General features: G+C 49.5%; 1 pseudogene; it reads left to right on the top strand.

Moving 5' to 3' along the window:
• The first annotated feature begins 5,671 nt into the window (after positions 1–5,671).
• Positions 5,672–5,848, top strand: LOC113931580 (annotated as a pseudogene).
• Positions 5,849–6,087: the final 239 nt, after the last annotated feature.

Genomic DNA, 6,087 nt, shown 5'->3' with positions numbered 1-6,087 from the left:
AACGAGCTCTCATCGGCACACCCAACTTCCTCGTACCCCTGTCCTACCACCCCGGGCAGCGGGCAAAACTCCAAATCGGCATGCTCAATCTGCCTTTGCATTTTACCCCTACTATAGGTGAGTCCACTATCCACAGTGGGACAGGTTGGTGCAGTCACAAAATTCTAGACTCCGGCCACGGCTTATCGCTCAGCGCTGACGGAAACCTTCCTCATGACTACAAGATGTTTAATATGCTTCTCGGTCTCCACACCCTGCCACTTTCAGCAGATGGCTCACTTTTCCTATGTCTCTAGGAACAGGTTGGCAAGCTCCAAACACCACAGGCCAAACCCACTTTACCACGTTTTTTATAAATAAAGTTTTATTGAGACACAGCCACACCCATTTCCTTACATATTGTCTATGGTTGGTTTTGCACTACGGTGGTAAGGCTGAGTAGTTGTGACAGAGATGATGTGGCCTGTAAAGCCTTAAATATTTACTATCTGGTCCTTTACTGGAAAACTTTTTACTGACTCTTGTTCCAGAACAATAAAGGTCATCAGGTATTTCTTATCTGCTCCCGTCCAACCTATGAACTAATTAGCATCGGATCCTGTTCTTACCGCTTGCCATCAGTTCCCCAAGGACGAGGCATCTCTTCTCAAGGCCAACCCCTCAGTCTCTGATTCTGACTCTAACCTCTTTCTTCTCTGGAAACGTCATCCGTCACCCATTCACTTTTCTCTGTCTTCATCCTCTCCCTCTGCACTGTTTGCTTTAGGCCTACGGATCTCTTCTCTTTTCTCCCTTCACTGCCCCCCCTCCACCTGCTCTTAGGTCACTTTACAAGGGGCATGCCCACCTGCTGTTAACTACCTCCTCATCTCCCCTTCTCCCCACAAGCAGTCTGGATTCTGTCCCAATCACTCCACCAAATCTGGTCTGGGAATGGCCCCAAATCACCAATCACCACCACGCTGTGAGAGCCAGCGAACACTTTTTAGTCCATATCTCATCAGACCTCTCTGCCGTATTAAACAACTGTTGGCCAGTTGCTCCTTCTTGGCACTCTAGACTCACGTCATCCCCATGATATTACTCGCACCTACTTTCCCTTCTATCCAATGCTCTGTTTCCTTTATGGCCTCCTACAATCTACTCTACATCTCGGTGTTCATCAGTGTCATCCGTGGCCCACTGCTCTGCTCACTACATACAGTTGTGGCATATTTTTATCTACTCTTATGACTTTCACTGTAGCCTACAAATGATGTGTCTCCAGCCTTAACTATTCTTTCAGATAAACACATCCCACTGTGTGCTTGGAAAGTTCCATGTGAATTTTCTTTGGCCAGCTCAAGCTTAACATGGCCCAAACCAGTCTCCTCAACTTCCCACTAGAACCACTCTTTCCAGTCTCTGTCATTACATCATCCAGCAATCCCTAAGCTGGACATTCGAGAGTCATCCCTGACTTTCTTCTCATTGTCAGGTGACACAACCCGTAGACTTCGTTTCCTTAGTTTCCTGCTTAGTATGTATTATGTGTGCCAGTGGTTTTTATGGGTTGCCCCAGCTAATCCCCAGGACACCCATACACCATACGGCATTCTCCCCATTTAACAGGCAAGGCTCAAAGCAGTGGAATAATTTTCTCAAAGTCACATAGCAAATAGGGGATAAAAGCTAAGCCAGTATTAGATCCCAAGACTGCTGTGACCTCAAACCCCGTCCTCTTGCCCTCCACCACTGGCTGTTCTCTCAATAGGAGTTTTGTGGTGGACACCAGGTTACCTACCCAACACCCAACCCTTCCATTCTGCATTCTGTATCAGCCATGCAGTTGCGGGGCGGGGTTGACTCCTCTCACAATCCCGAGTGTGGCTGTAATTGTTATTTGTTTGTATTGAGGCGAAATTCACATAGCATGCAATTAACTATTTTAAAGTGTACAATTCGGCAGCATTGAGTACCTTCACGATGTTGTGCAATCATCACCTCTATTTAGTTCCAAAACATTTTCATCACCCCCTAAGGAGACCCCATATGCATTAAGCACTTATTCCTCATTGCTCCCAGCCTGAATTGTTTTTTTTTTTAAAGATTTTATTTATTTATTCATGACAGACAGGGGGAGAGAGAGAGAGAGGCAGAGGCAGAGGGAGAAGCAGGCTCCCCGCTGAGCAGGGAACCCGATGCGGGACTCGATCCCAGGACCTCGGGATCATGACCTGAGCCGAAGGCAGACGCTTAACATCTGAGCCACCCAGGCGCCCTGAATTGTTTTAACCTCATCAGGATCACCTCCCTTGGGATTCAACCTCAGCCAAGTTGAGCATGGATGTCCCATGGCTAAAGAGGTTGGTTCTGGGATGGGCGTGGTGGCAGGCCAGAGCCAGGGCCCTGTGCCAAAAACACGAAGAGAGTGTATAAGTAGCTAAGTTATATTAACGTCCGGCAGCAAAAATTTCTTTTCACAGAAATAGGGGTGCTGCCCTGACCTCCAGCCTCACCTGATATGAGAAGGAGAAAATGTACATTTCTGAGCTCCTCTGCCCTGGTGGTCTCTTGCTGGGACCCCCAACTTCAGGCGCATCCCCGTGAGGCAAGCACGGAGAAGTTGCTTCTGCTCAGCCCCCTGGCCCTGTGAATAAGCCTCATCTTGCTTGTTTGCTGGAACTATGGAAAACTAAGCAAAAGTCAAGGAGTCTGAGCAATCATTCTCTCTAATCTGATGACCTTGTGCTAGCCCCACTGCTTGGTCAACGTGAGCCTCAAACTGAATTCGGTGCAATGAGGTCTGAAGACAGATCTGCTGGGGGCTTCCAGAAAAGTAGGTTTCTCAAGAAAGTATTTTAATCTGTCCACACTGCCACGAACTGCCCCATGAACCATGAGATTGCCTTGGTGGCTGAACTTTATTAAGCTCTTCTCCTGCCTGTTGGCATCACCTTCACTCCAACAGATCCTAGACACGTTCCGAACAAGTGAGTCGGTAAATCATCAACTTTTAACAGAGCCTGAATGTAGTCTTAGATGTACAAAAACTCCAATATGAGCCAAGTAAAGCCAAGGATCTGCTAAAATAATTCCTTTTTATATTTGCCTAACACGTTTTTCTGAGTTTTCTAATTTTTCTCCAGCGGGTCTGCATTATTCTTCTAATCAGAAAGAAAGAGACTGTGAGAACTAGGTTCGTGTCCACCCATTAGTCCTTCCGCTTTGTGGGCCTTTGCTCCTCGGGGGTCGAAGGAGAGGTCTGGGCTACACGATGGCTAAATCTATTCCAAACCCTGACAACCCAGAATTTGACGAGTCTAACGAAATCAGAGTCAAGATCGAGGAGGGGACCACTAACAAAAACAGTAATAATGTGGCCATAGAAGTTTGCGTCAGCTTGCAAGCTAGCTATTATTTTCTCTGTTTTTGACAGATCCAAGAAGTTCAACAATTTCCTGGAGTCATTCCGCTTCCGAGCCGCAGAGCTAGGCTTGGGGCCTGGATCTGTGTGAGTCGAGAGAACATGTTTGTATTTCCAGTATGTTGGCGTGCAGGCGGAGGTAGGCCACGGGCTCTAGCTGATCCTTTTCCAGAGCGATGAAGACAGCACCTGCTAGTGAGCGGGCCCGGGGAACAGGCGCGCTCAGCGGGCCTCGCGGCTGGTTTGTGGCTGAGCGGCGCCAGAGGCAGCTGCTGCGCATGCTCTCGGCCCTCCTCTGCGCGCGCCGAAGGCTGTTTCCCGTGAACCCTGCGTTTCTCCGCCCAGCGCTGTTTTCCTGGTGGCAGGAGGATGTTTGCTGTGCAGACAAGCCCGAGTGTTGGAAAGGCAACGTTCTGGAAGCAGCAGGCAGCCAGATGACAAATGGGTGGACAGGAACGGCAGCTCCCTTGCCATCCTGGCGAGGCGAACTTGCCAGAGTGCCCCCCTCCGGATGGAGCCCCCGCTGCCCACGGCGGTGGCTGAGCCCACGGCCAGCCTTTATTGTCTCCCTCCCCTCCTGCGAGCTCTCCTGGGACCACCTCCCGGGCTTGCCCTCACACCCTTGCCTCTGGAAAACCCACAGTCTGACACCGGGAAAGGCACCGTGAGGAGGGAACTCAGGAGAATCGGACCCGTTGTTTTATATCGAACTGAAAACAGTACATCATCACTCATTCTAGTTCGTGTACTGGTTTGATTTCTTATCCACAGACCAGGGTGCTCCTGGATTCCTGCAGGTCATTTTGAGCGCGTGAGCCCAAGAGGCCTGCACCATCCATCGGAAGGCACAAGGACCAGGGAACAGCGCTTGAGCTTTTCTCCGGACCACATAGGGCCTGGCCGCTGCGAACTGCGCGGAGAGCCTCCGTCTGGGATGATGTGTGGGCCCAAGGGCCGCGGGCTATGCGGGGGGTGGGGGGGGCGCACAGAGAAAAGGGGACCGTGCTAGCCTGCACCCTTGGCCTTGTCCTTCCGCAAGGCCGCGGAGCTTTCCTGCGCACAGATCGCCCCTCTCCCTCCCTCCTTCCCGGCCTCCAAAGCCAGAGACCACTCTTCTGCCCACAGCCTTCCTCCCATTCAGGCTGCCCCCAGACCCATCAGCGCATGCTTCGGGTGCCGCCGGAAACCTTGCGGCCTCTTAACAGATTTGGAGAGGGATTCTTTCTGCTGTTCTGCAACCTGTCACCAAATATGCCTGGGAATTGCGTACTCGAAGAACAGAGCAAGCCAGAAAAAGACAAATGCCCAGCCCTCTTGCTCGACTTGCACGGGCCGCAGGCAGGCGTGGGGACCTGCACGTGTGCGCACGTGCAAGCGAAGAGCCACGAGGAGACGAGCGTGAGCAAGGTCAGGGGAGGGTGGGGGCGGCTGCCAATCAAGGCGATTGTTTTCACGTGGATGGTCCAGCGTGTGGCCATAAATACTGCTTCTTTCCCATAGTCCCTTGCTCTAGAATTCGGGTGAAATTCGAGTGTGAAAGTGAGACGGAAGGTGGATTTGACAGCCCTTCCTTTAATCCCACTAGCTGTGCTCTCCTGCACTACTGTAGACTGGAATTTTCTACCAGGGCTGCCCCAGCAGCTCCGGCTCATCTCCATTCAGAGGAATGGAGTCGTTGATTTTTAAGGAGGGCGCTCTCCACTGACGTCACATTTTGCTTCTAGATAGGCTCTTCGGGTCTCAAAGGCTCCAAGACTTTAGGTATTTTTTTTATCTTTTTGGTCACTGTCTCACTTCACGTATCACATCCGTCATTAACGGGGGCATTTGTCCTTTATAGCACCTTTCTAAATCATATTTCCCCTTCCCTTTTTGTTGCCTCTGCCGGGGGCAGGTCCTTGTTAACATGAAGAAGACCCAGGCTTATTATCTAGATTCTTACTCTAGCATCCTAATGGATTCCCTTAGCGTAGTTTGAGCACTTCCTCAAGGGCAGGGTCATTATTAATCTTCAGAAATGCTGATAATGGGCGCCTGGGTGGCTCAGTCGGTTAAGCGACTGCCTTCGGCTCAGGTCATGATCCTAGAGTCCCGGGATCAAGTCCTCCCTGCTCGGCGGGGAGTCTGCTTCTCCCTCTGACCCTCCCTCCTCTCATGTGCTCTCTCTCATTCTCTCTCTCAAATAAATAAATAAATAAAATCTTTAAAAAAAAAAAGCTGATAATGACAGCACAGCAGCAGGAGCGAGACTCTAAAACCTAAGTCACCTTTGCGCAGTGGCAGAATCGTAGCCAATGAGGTTTATCCAAGGCGCGATTATTGCTAATTAAAACATAAGTCAGTTCCCCTCATTCCTCTGCTCAAAACCTTCCAGTGACTCCCCATTTGATTCACAGTATAAAAGTCTCTTTTATATGCAGTTTTTTAATTGAGATGTAATTGACATATAACACTATTACTTTCAGGTGCGCAACATAACGATTCAACATTTGTATATATTGGGAAATGATTAGCACAAGTCTGTTAACATCTGTCAGCACGCAGTTACAGTTTTTTTCTTGTGACAAGAACTTTTAAGATTTATTCTCTTCGCACCTTTCAAATATGCCAAACATTATTATTAACTATAGTCACCATCTGTACATTATATGGAAGTTTGTACCTTTTGACCCCCTTTGCCC

This window comes from Zalophus californianus, chromosome X (genome assembly GCF_009762305.2).
Source record: "Zalophus californianus isolate mZalCal1 chromosome X, mZalCal1.pri.v2, whole genome shotgun sequence".
Classification (NCBI taxonomy): Eukaryota; Metazoa; Chordata; class Mammalia; order Carnivora; family Otariidae; genus Zalophus; species Zalophus californianus.
Note: the sequence above shows the minus strand (reverse complement) of the source record. Positions and strands in the feature narration are given on the sequence as shown.